Raw genomic sequence first — 13,201 nt, 5'->3', positions numbered from 1 at the left:
GAGGAAAGTGCGGTGGACGTGACTTGGGTCTGTCCTATGGAAGGGTGGTCTCGGCTAGTTGGAAACTTTTCTGAAAAGACGTGAAAACGATATTGTGAAGACCCTAGAGTCAGTAGAGTTAGAGCCCTGATTTATGTTGTTTTAGGGGAGCGGAATGGGACTATGCCTTATGGGTAGAGAGGTCGAGCTTCTCATCCCTCTCGTTTTCCATTCTCCATGAACCAAGTGCAGCATAAATCCGCTTCGACCTTGTTGTTCCTGCTCAAAGTGGGTCATCTGGAGCTCGACGCTAGCTACTTCCTAGAGACTTTGCTGATAGGGAAGAAACCTTGACTTCAGGTCAATCCTAAGTGGAAACGGCAGGATACTTTCGCTCGAGGCAGACTCGGGAAGACCTAGATCGCAAAACCTATGACATTCCTTGTGAGTGCTAGGTGGCACTTTCTAGACTCTCTTCCCGATGGGTCGCTAAGATGTGTTCCACAGATGGACGAGCGGACACATTATAGTTGGTATCAGAGCGAACCAACGAGATCTAAGGATTATAAGGGAACTTAATGGAGGAAAATAAAGGGAATAAGGGGATAAACAAGGGAAGGTAAGTAGAATAGAGCAGTGTTTTCTGTTGAAAACATTTCTTTACTCACTTATGGATGCTGGGTTGCAGAGTCACGAAGCATGGCGCAAGTTCTTGGTGTTCCAGGTCATGTTCCTGACTACAATGCATGTTTCAAATTATCGTCAGAGGCTTGGTATGATGGATATTCTGGACCGCATCTATAACCCTTCGCCTCTGTATGCAGAGCGGAGATGGACGGGAGACTCATGAATATACTACATAGGAGCCCATTGACTCGCGTACCTTCAGACCAACTTGAAGAGTCAAGTGGATGGAGGATTTAAAGATTCTGAAGCTGTTCATCTTTGTCGAAGCTCGCGTAAATGCAACTTTGCATGTTAGCGGTCGGCAAGTCAAGCAGAACAAGTATGTCTATGAAGAAGTGATCCAAGTGATTTCTGCTGACAGAATCAAAGTGTTAGGGCGCTATGAGAAGAACGGGTATCAAAGGAAGGGATACCCCAAGCTTCCTATGACTTACCATTTCCTGAAAATCCATGACCCCACTCCATATTATTATTCCATCCCTGTAGCCGATTGTAACACAATCCTATTTTTCCCAAACTGATGTATCAATCAGCGTGTCCTAAATATCCAAAATAAATGTACTCAAGGGTTATGCCTTCATGAGTAAATAAGACTTTTTTATCTTGATCGTAAATGTTAGCTAAGGTGTTAAGTGATTAAATCACTTGGCTAAAAGCTGTGCTAGTCGTATTAACGTAATATGGGAACGTATGATAAGATGTTAACATAAAGAATCTTATTGTTCCGATGCAACCCCAAGCATAGGTTCCAAATCCGACTCCTGCACTAAGTCCAGCTGTGGCTCAAGAGAAGAAATTCCTTCTCAAAAAAATTAAGCCACCCGAGTTTGATGGCAAGGGAAGGACTGTTCAAGCCGACGCCAAGATCTGGAGTGAGTCCATGGAGGACTATTTTGAGGCAGCGGGAATTGCACCTGCTAACCAAGCCATGCTTGCCAAACTTAAGCTTACAGGCGAAGCGAGACTTGGTGGAAACAATGGTGCAGAGACCAAGCGATCTCGGAGGGGACAGTCACTTGGGATAAGCTTAAGGAAGCTGTGCGAGGAGGTATCTGCCACCTGCCTACCGCACACAAAAGATGAATGATTTCTATGACTTGAAGCAGCTAGGATTATCCCTGGAAGAATATTATTCGAAGTTAGTTTCACTCCTAAAGTATGCACCCTCAATGGATATGACAGAACAGGTGTCAAAATTTTGTGTTGGGTTGAATCCACCCATAAACAGTCAATTGGAATCAATGCGCCCAATGGACCTACAAGATGCACTCATTCGAGCTGCTCCAATAATACAAGAGGTGCAGGCCAAACCAAGGAACAACAGGATTTGGCCTTACAAAGATAAGAATAAGGGTATGTTTAAGGCTCAGACTAAGAGAGCACATGGTCAGAATCAAGGCCAAAGAAAGAAAGCTAGGACCAATGCTCTCAACAACTTTGTTCCAACACAAAGCAATGATCGCAACCTACGTTGCTTCCATTGCAATGAGCCCGGATACTTCAAGAGGGAGTGTCCCAAGCTTGGCAGAGGACATTGCCAGGGGCAATTCCAAGGTCGAAATAGAGCCGCTCATGGCCAAGGAATCACTGTTATGGCCAGGGAGAACCTTCAGTGTTTCCAACAAGGAGCTAGATGAAGAAGAAGATCCATCCATGGATGCTGACATTGAGAGGGCAACGGTTCATGCCACTCTTCACAAGAAGGGTCCGAATCACCAATTCTCGATGATTCAAACTCCATCAGAATATCAAGGTAAAAGCTTCAAAACCCTGATTGTCTGTGGCACTACACACTCCTTCATTTCACCAATTTGTGCAGAAAGATTAGGGATAGCCACAATAGATGCACCTACTTTACTTGTGGAATTATCAAATGGTCGTGAAGTTACTTGTACTAGGCAAACTACTAAGGTGAAATTTCTACTGGGTGGGAAGCCAATTTCTGTGAGATTCAGGGTAATGAACATAGTTGTCCATGAATGTTGACTCTGAATGGATTGGCTAATATCCAATGATGCCACATCCATTGTGGGAAGGGCCAAGTCTCCTTCCGAAATTCCAAAGGGGAACTAGTCATGACTCAAGGTGAGGCTGGTAAGCCAAAAATACAGCTGGCAAAAGCAACACGGATAATAAAAGGTGTTCAAAAGGGTCTACCTGTCTATCTGATTAAATTGAATAAGCTAGATTAGAATTAGGAATCTGGAGAAGAACCTTCATGGTTAAAGGAATACACAGACGTATTTCCTGAAGATTTGACAGAGCTTCCTTTCCAAACGGAAGTTGAACACGAAATCAAACTTGTGCCAGGAATTGCACCGGTCGCAAAGAGGCCGTATAAGATGTCCATCCCGGAAGCTATCAAACTGAAAGAGCAACTCAAGCAACTATTAGATCAAGACTACATCCATCCTAGCAGTTCACCATGGGGAGCTCTAGTGCTGTTCCAAAAGAAGAAAGATGGAACGCTTTGCCTATGCATTGATTACAGAGGGTTGAATCAAGCAACCATAAAAAATAAATACCCCATTCCAAGAATAGATGAATTACTTGACCGTCTTCAAGGAGCGAAGATCTTCTCAAAGATAGATCTCAGATCTGGATATTATCAGATACGGATCAAAGAAGAAGATATTCTGAAGACTGCACTTAGTACAAGGTATGGACACTTTGAATTCCTAGTGATGTCATTCGGGCCGACGAATGCTCCTGCTACCTTCAATAGGTTAATGCAGGATATCTTTAGGCCCTATCTTGATGACTTCGTACTCGTCTTTTTTGATGATACCCTAGTCTACTCAAAACAGGAAAATGATCATGAACCCCAGCTTTGCATTGTTCTTGAAACAATGAGAGCACACAAGCTTTATCCCAAGAAGAAGAAGTGCACATTTTTCAAGTGACAGATTGAATATCTGGGATTCATTGTATCAGCAGAAGGAATTTCAGTAGATCCAGCTAAGGTCAGAGACGTTCTTGAATGGCCAACACCAACTTCTGTCAAAGAAATACGTAGTTTTCTTGGGTTGACAGGAAGGTACATAATTTTCATCAAAGATTATGCTTTTATTGTAGCACCTCTAATTGATCTACTAAAGAAGCAAGTAGCAATTGTATGGTCACCTATTGAACAGACTAGCTTTGACAAACTAAAGCAAAGCTTAGTATTAGCACCCATCCTGAAACTTCCTAATCTTAGTAAGGAGTTTGAAGTAGTAACTGATGCTAGCTCACTTGCTTTAGGATGTGTACTTATGCAAGAAGGTCATCCCGTAGTGTATTCTTCAAGAAAATTGAAGAGCCATGAAAGGAATTATGCTACCCACGACCTGGAGCTGTTGGCTATCATCCATGCTCTCAAACTTTGGAGACATTACTTGCTAGGTAACAAATTTTCCTTAGTGACGGAGTACAAGAGTCTTAAATGGATTTTCACTCAGAATGAGCTCAATATGAGGCAACGTCGATGGATCGAAGTGCTGGAAGAATATAATTTTGAAATCAAATATAGGCATGGAAAAGAGAATGTAGTTGCTAATGCACTCAGTCGTCGCAATACATTTCCAAATTCTCTCATTTTGCAAGATTCATCAACATCAAGGTCACTAGCCACAAAGGTATCAATGCCAAACAACCCGATCCTTGAGCTAGCAAAATAAGGGGCATATCATGACCCAGTCTATTAGAAAATGCTAAGGGAGATCCCCATCAAGGATTAAGACCCAAAGCTAAAGACGAAGTATCAAGAATTCTCTATCAGTAGTGGACTTGTCTACTTTAGGACATGATTATGTATCCTTGCAAGCCAAACTCTCAAGCAGAAGATACTGTGGGAAGCCCATGACTCCCCTTTCTCAGGACATCCTGGTTATGCCAAGACCCTTAATGTGGTCAGAAAGAGCTATTATTGGGAAAGGCTCAAGGGAGATGTACTCAAATATGTCACGTAATGTTTGTCTTGTCAACACATTAAGGCAGAACATGTCAAAATGCCTGGGAAATTGCAATCACTTGACATTTCCCAAATGAAATGGGAATTCATTAGTATGGACTTCATTGTTGGCCTATCCCAAGTTCAGGGAGGATATAACTCTATTATGGTTGTAGTATATATGCTCAACAAGGTCATCCCTGTCAAGACGAACTATAAAGCCTCAGACATCGCAAGATTATTCATCAAGAAAATATTCAAACTTCATGGGTTACCCAGAAGAATCATTAGTGATCGTGACTCTCTTTTCACATCACACTTCTGGAGGGCTATCTTTGAGGCTATTGGAACTCAACTCTGTTTTAGTACAGCATACCATCCCCAAACTGATGTTCAAACAGAACGAGTCAATCAAGTCATTGAAGATATGCTTAGGGCATACTGCTGTCGCGAACCCAGAAAGTGGATTCAATACTTAACCGTGGTTGAGTTTGCCTACAATGCTTCTTACCAACAGAGTATTCAAATGACCCCTCTCCAAGCATTGTATGGGCATGATTGTCATACCCCTTCGAACTTCTCAGATCCAACTTTGAGTGTAGAAGCTTCAAGACAGATGCTGGAAGACATGGATGATCAAATCAAATCAATAAGACAAGACATCCAAGCTTCCAAGGATAGATAGAAGGCTTACGCTGACTTGAAACGGCAAGATAGATCCTTTGTCGAAGGTGATATGGTCTTCATCCGTGTACGCCCTAAAAAGAGTTCATTGTCCCTGGGAGAGTACAAGAAGCTAAGTCCAAGGTATTGTGGATCTTATAAGATCACCAAGTGCCTAGGGCCTAATGCTTACAGACTACAGTTGCCCGCTACTCTAAAGATTCATAATGTATTCCACATTAGCCTATTGAAAAAATATCTACCTAATTTGAATCATGCACTTGATGATCAACAAATTGTAATGCCTAGCCAAGGAGTCCTTAAGCTACGGACTAATAGAATCCTAGATGTTAGGGAGAGGCATTTGAAATCAAGGACCTTGAGAGAATACCTCATCTAGTGGAAATATTATCCAGAAGAGGATGCCACCTGGATGGACGAAAATACTCTCAACCAACAATACCCCCAGGTCTTCTCGAGATGAGGACATCTTGATTTCTCTAAGGGGGAGAGGATGTAATATTTCCCGCCCCCCGTGCCTCCCCCATGAAAACCCCCCTTTTTTCTCAAATAATTTTAAATTTTTTTACTCTCTCCCTCTCTCCCCTTGCCGACTGCATGGCGGGAGGAGAGAGAGAGAGAGAGAGAGAGAGAGAGAGAGAGAGAGAGAGAGAGAGAGAGAGAGAGAGAGAGAGAGAGAGAGAGAGAGAGAGAGAGAGAGAGAGAAGTGAGAGAGGGGGTATATAGCCCCAGGTGGAAGGGGTGGTGACTGTGAATAGCCATTCCCCCCCCCATACCACCTCCCTCCCCCCCTCTATAAAAGGGAGCCCCCCTCATGGGGCTGAAAGGCAGTGCCCTCCCCCCTGGTGGTCTCGATGGCAGCAGCTCCTCTTCTCCCTCGTCAACAGAAGCAGCCCCTCCTCGTCGTCAGGCAGTGAAACCCCCCCCTCCCATCATCATTATCACAAGGAGAGAGAGAGAGAGAGAGAGAGAGAGAGAGAGAGAGAGAGAGAGAGAGAGAGAGAGAGAGAGAGAGAGAGAGAGAGAGAGAGAGAGAGAGAGAGAGAGAGAGAGAGAGAGAGAGAGAGAGAGAGAGAGAGAGAGATAAGAAGAAGAAGAAGAAGAAGAAGAAGAGAGAGAGAGTGGAGAAGAAGAGAAGAAGAAGAAGAAGAAGAAAAGAAGAAGAAGAGGGAGAGAGAGAAGGAGAAGGAGAAGGAGAAGGAGAAGGAGAAGGAGAAGGAGAAGGAGGAGGAGGAGGAGAAGAAGAAGAAGAAGAAGAAGAAGAGAGAAGAAGAAGAAGAAAAGAAGAAGAAGAGGGAGAGAGAGAAGGAGAAGAAGAAGAAGAAGAAGAGAGAGAGAGAGGAGGAGGAGAAGAAGAAGAAGAAGAAGAAGAAGAAGAAGAAGAAGAAGAAGAAGAAGAAGAAGAAGAAGAAGAAGAAGAAGAGAGAGAGAGAGAGAGGAGAAGAAGAGAAGAAGAAGAAGAAGAATTTCTGAAAATACACTCCCTTTCATTATCTTTTCTCCACTCAAGGTGAGGGGCAAAGCATTTTGCATAGGAGAGTACGAGAACTCTACACTCGCACACACATCTTTGAGTATAGCCAGGAAGCGTAGTTCCACAAAGATGGACGGAAACCCTGCAAATGTGGATGGAGGTTCGAAACAAGGTGGCACCGCAACCGCGAACGGTTCATTAGGCATTAATACTACTGGAATCAAGGCATTACTCCAAACCCATGTTGCTATATTATTTAAATCATAGGTTATAAATATCACGGTGAAAAATCATATTCACATGCATCACATTAACTGCGTGTTTGATAATTTCCTAGGTATGAACTTGGTTGTGATGTATGTAACGAGCAAGATAATTCCCGTGGTAAGATGACATCATAATAGGTGAAATTGATTAGATAATTGCATCGCAAATTACCAAAAACGTCTTGCAAGAATTCCTGCATAAAGTGCATTGCTCCTTGCACAAATTCTTGCCTAAAATGCATTTCAGAGGACATTGAAAGAAACAAAAGTGCATCTCCATATCGCAAGAAGGATTCTAAGGTACATGTAATAATCTGCAAAAAAGATTAAAGTGTAGCTAGACTCATACAATGATCACATAAAGCTAGATCATTCAAGAAGGTTATAGATCGTGTAAAAAATTACATAGAGGATAATGTAAAGATTGCATGCATAGAAAGTACCTTCTCATGTGTGGCATAAAATAACATATGGATTATATCAAAATTGTAAGCTTGGAAATGAAGGCATGGCATTATGTTGCGTGCATTAAAGTTGTTGGGAAAATTCAATGTTGTTTGTAATCTACCAAATGGGACTGAGATCCATGAGTCCCATGTCAAAGTCCTTGGTGACTTCAAGAGGGATAGGTAAAACCTTAAGCGCCTGTGAGTATTATTAAGAGGGCTTAAGAAGATTATACTTAAGACGGGTTAGGATTGTTCTAAACAGAACCATCTTGACCAACCATGGTCAAGGGGATAGACAATCTTGATCAATTAAGATCAAAGATAAAGGTACGTAGGTACTACAAGGGATCTAGGAGATAACTAGCAAGTTGACCAACCGAGGACGACGGGGTTGTCCATGATCTATTTTACAAGGAGACCTAAGGTAAGGATAATTAGGGTCGGCAGGGTACAAACCCTAACCCGAAGATAAAGGGAAAACAAGCAACCTAGCTTTCCAAGCCCTTGGAATCTCGCTAAGTTGTGAACAATCCAGGATCGAATGTTGGGAGCATTCGGGAAGGAGGAATCACACCTTAGCAGTTGGTCGTACAAACAACCTCTGAAATGATCATGATTGTACACTTAGGTACATTGTTTGAACTTCCTTGCTCAAGGAACTAATTCAAGGCAAAAAACTTAATGATTCAGGTTAAAATCCTAGAGGGAGAGGCGAGGCATGTTCAGTTATCTTCAATTGCATGCTTGGCCCTATCCAAGGGGGTTGTTAGTCGCGCTGGGTATATGGACCGAACACACCACGAGAGGTCTCTCCGTGGGTGGTGCTTGGAGCGAGAGGACGCTTGGGTGCCAGGGGAGGCTCTCGTTGTAAATTCCTTGCCTCCAGATCCCACACAAGGGGCCGACGTGACTTGAGATGGGATCTAGAGGCCCATGTACTAGTCTACGGTTGGAACTTGGAGCAGCAATCCTGTTGATTGCTGGGATAGCCTTCGAGCATGATACTTGATATATTCCGGGACTATGATAAATAAAGATCAGATATTTGAAAAAGGAACTTGCTTGACATTCTTTTTGTGTCAGTGCCTAAGTTATGTGAAGGAACCTGTGTTTAAGGAAGCTGCTTTTACATGTCAAACATAATGTGGTAGGTAATTAGATAACTAAGCAAACCAAGGAAAGTGCGGTGGACGTGACTTGGGTCCGTCCTACGGAAGGGTGGTCCTAGTTAGCTGGGAACTTTTCTCAAAAGATGTGAAAATGATATTGTGAAGACCCTAGAGTCAGTAGAGTTAGAACCCTGATTTATGTTGTTTTAGGGGAGCGGAATGGGACTATGCCTTATGGGCAGAGAGGCCGAGCTTCGCATCCCTCTCGTTTCCCATTCTCCATGAACCAAGTGTAGCATAAATCCACTTTGACTCTGTTGTTCGTACTCAAAGTGGGTCATCTGGAGCTTGACGCTAGCTACTTCCTAGAGACTTTGCTGATAGGGAAGAAACCCTGACTTCAGGTCTGATCCTAAGTTGGAACGGTTGGATACTTCTGCTCGGGGTAGACTCGGGAAGACCTAGATCGCAAAACCTGTGACATTCCTTGTGAGTGCCAGGTGGCGCTTTCTAGACTCTCTTCCTGATGGGTTGCTAAGATGTGTCCCACAGGTGGACGAGTGGACACGTTACAATCAAACACATCTCTTGCAACTCACTTAAACTACATGGAAAATTTCTTAACTTAGCTTGCAAGAATTGATCTCAAGATTGATGAAGATATTTGTATTGGTGTATTGTTAAAAAGCCAGACTCTTAACTATAATAATGTGTCAACTAGATTGATCAACATGCCTGGTCCTAAACTGGTTGACATTAATAAGGCCTCCCTACTAGATTAAGAAAAGAAGATAAAATCCAAAGAAGAACCAAGCACCTCTAAAGATGAACAAATGTTATATGTAGGTACCAGGTACAAGGGCAAGAAAGATCAACTAGTATTGACTTCTGCAAAAGGATCGTGCACACGGAGAAATTCTGTCATGTTAGGAAGAGGTCCCAAAAGGCATATCTAGTTGCTGTTAAAGAAGAACATGACCATGGAGCAAAAGAAGAAGAAGAAGACCACTAGGAGAAGGACAAATCTCATCAGTTCTTCTATTCTGATAGAAATTTTTAGCCTTGTATTGCCTAGCTCTAATGATTCTGACATAAGCTTGTAAAATCCTCATGTAAACCTTGTACTATAGCCTCTATACACTTATGAGGCCCATGTTATAGCCTCTGGATGTCCACCATGTTTTTGGTACACCCACACTTAGCCTTTTCTGCGACAATCCCTCTAGTGTTTACCAAGTTTGTGGTGTGCCCGCACTTTTCAGGTGGTTGCTCACCGAAGCCTCTACACACTTTGTACTTCTCTAGTTGTGATTGAGGAGGGGTGTTGAGATTTGCAATCACATCCATGCTGCCTCTTTGTATGAAGTAGTAGGGCATAGGATATGCAGGCTACTTGAAACCCATAGGCATAGAGGGGAAAACTTTTGCCTACCCTATTCTATATAGCATTCTACTTGGATGCTACTCTCATAGGTGATAAATGCAATGCCATTGTCTTTTTGTTCTTCAACTTAGTGTCCTTGATTTTCTTGTATTAACATCACAAGGTAAAATAAGGAAGAACAATAGTAAAACATACCCATATGAAAAGTCTCTTAACCAAAAGTGTGTGGTAGCTATCATAAATAAGGGGATGGTGTCTAAGTTACAAGCATAGACAAGTGACCTCCATTGCTAATATGGAGTTTTGCATTTGTAGCAATGCATATATGTGTTTTTGATATAGGATCATAGTTACTAATCACTACATGAGATGGCATCATTGTGTGTTTCTTATTAACGAGTAGGCCATTATGATTTGTAAAGGTCATGTGAAATTGGAGTGGACATATTTCATTTTCATGGATTACAAGTTTCTAACTTCTTTGAACTTAAATATCGTGTTCTTTACATGATTGAAGCCCTTCACAAATGTGGGGAATGGAAAACTAAATGAAAAGAATGTATAGCTGTGAAAAATTCAAGTGTAGGATAAATAATTTCCTCTCATGGTTAAGGTGTCACGTAAATGATGGGTATTGATAAAGGACCAATAATGTGACATTGTGTATTGGCCAAGTTGTTATCACAAAGTAGTACTTTTGGGCATTGCTATTGGAAAATGCATGTTCCAAACTTATTTACATCTGTAACTTGATGTCACAAGTTAAACAACACTTTTTTTAAGTTGTGATTTTGCTTTGCATCAACATTTGAAAATGGAGCTTGGCATAGAAAAGTTCATTGCTTGATGAAGAGGTTGTGTCAGCAAAGCTATTGATTATATTTTTCATCAATATCATGATTGATAACTTGAGACCAATGAATCTTTTTTTGATGTTGCTTAACTAGCTCCACTAGCCTACTTGGAATTAAGTTAGAAACACTCACAAGCCCACACATGATTACAAAAAAAACACGAGTGTTTTACAAGAGAGTATATTTTTGGCCTGTGTGATGATCACGAAATCTCAAGTGCAAGCATGTGGGTATGTACACCAAAACAAAATTAAGGCATGAGAATACCATACTTCAAAGAATGCTCATGGTGAGAGCCTCAAGAAGGGCAACCTAGCTTGATATGCTTGAGAATACTATCTCAAAAAAAAAAGTACTCTCATAACTAAAACCCATCCTTTGTCAAGTAAAATTATTGCATAATATGGTTTAATTGAAAGCGTGAAAGATCAAAAGGGGAAATCTTTGCCCTTCAAAAGGGGCATGAGATTTGATCATGTCCATTTGAGATCCATCAGACGTTCTTAACTATTTAGAGCTTAAAATTTGCATTGTTTACATGATTAAAACATTTTCTCTACGTGGGAGAAACTAAATGAAAAGAATGTATACACTCGCAACATTTGAGTGTAAGTTAAATTATTTCATCTTTCTTAGATTCAAAGAGATATGCATGCACGCGCGTGCGCGTGCACACACGCACGCACGCACGCACACACACACACACACACACACACACACACACACACACACACACACACACACACACACACACACACACACACACACACACACACACACACACACACACACACACACACACACACACACACACACACACACACACACACACACACACACACACACACACACACACACACACACACACACACACACACACACACACACACCCCTATCTTTGTGCGTGCATGTGAACATAAGCATATTATCCTATAAATCTTGTGACCTCTTCTTATAACTAATACTTTTAAGTAAAAGGGAAATCAATGAGTAAAAGCCTATTTCAATGGAGAGAGAGGTGCTTAGGTGACATGAGGTGCTCGAGTTACAACAATGGGAAGTTTAAAATGCATGTGTGCTTATGTGGTAGCTTGCCTTGCCTATTTTCTGGTGGACCGGCTATCACTAAAATCCTCACAAAAATTTACCGATTGGCACTTTGAATCCCTCCCACAACCAATCAATGCTCATCTTCACCCAAAAAGGTGACACCTTCACACACACACACACACACACACACACACACACACACACACACACACACACACACACACACACACACACACACACACACACACACCCCTTCCCCATTTACTTTATCCCAAGCCGATTCTCAATTATGCAATTTGGAGTCCCCCCCGTTACGGACCTTCACGATGTCGGAGAGTTTGGGATCAAAGTCTACCACCGGGGTAAGAGATAGTAGGGTGAAGGGAGATTCAAGGAGAGGAGTAGACGGAAGAGAAGGGGTTTAAAGAAATAAAAGATGTGGAAGAATACTCATAGAGGTGAAGCCTAACAATTCATTTCTATATCCTGAGAAGATAAATCTCTTGTAGACCAAAAACATGCATAAAACAATAGCTTCCTCTTTGCTGCTCTCAGACCGCTAATCAGATGCTTTTGTTAGCTCCGAAAGGGGGTAAAATATCAAGACATTTGGTCAAAATACTCCAAGATCACTCCTTCTCCCAGTTCAGAGTGTTGTTTGCTGCCTGTAAACTTTGATCGCGCGATTTCACCAATCCTTCTTTTTACATAAAATCCCCCAAAAATGGTTGAAAGTCACTGGTTTTTTTTACATGTCAACCTATTCTAGAAGTTGTCTACAACTTTTGGATAGTTACAAGAAATAATATCTAAAATATCAAAAATAGGCTAAACTTATCCAAAAATCTAGTATTTTTAAACCATCCACACTGTGAACATTGACACTAATGACTAATATGGCGTTGACTCTTTAAATCAATAAGAAAGCTGAATGACGATGCACTCTAGAGTTTTTCACACTGTGTTTGTGTAGTGGTGTGACAACGGGGCTTCATGGTAAAACTTGTCATGAGGCACAAAAATACACAACGGAATGACACACAAGATATATCAATAAGGAATAATTGTATTCATGATATCGAAAGATACAACATTGAGGCACATGTCAGGACTACACCCTCGTGGTGCCACACATATGAGGGTTCACCACTGAGTATAGGGAATCAAACATAGAGTGGAAACCAAGCTGAGCTCAAAGTCACAACTACTCCCTATATAGGTGTTTCTGGCCCCTACGCCATGGTATAGCTACAAAGCCCATACCCTTACACTCACGCCCACTTAATGAATTGCTATCCTCAATAGTTAAGGGTGGTTTCTTGACTCATTCAGGA

The sequence above is a fragment of the Lygodium microphyllum genome, chromosome 17, assembly GCF_053477565.2.
Source record: "Lygodium microphyllum isolate KBCC chromosome 17, Lygodium_microphyllum_v1.1.10, whole genome shotgun sequence".
NCBI classification, from domain to species: domain Eukaryota; kingdom Viridiplantae; phylum Streptophyta; class Polypodiopsida; order Schizaeales; family Lygodiaceae; genus Lygodium; species Lygodium microphyllum.
This window is presented reverse-complemented; position numbering follows the sequence as displayed.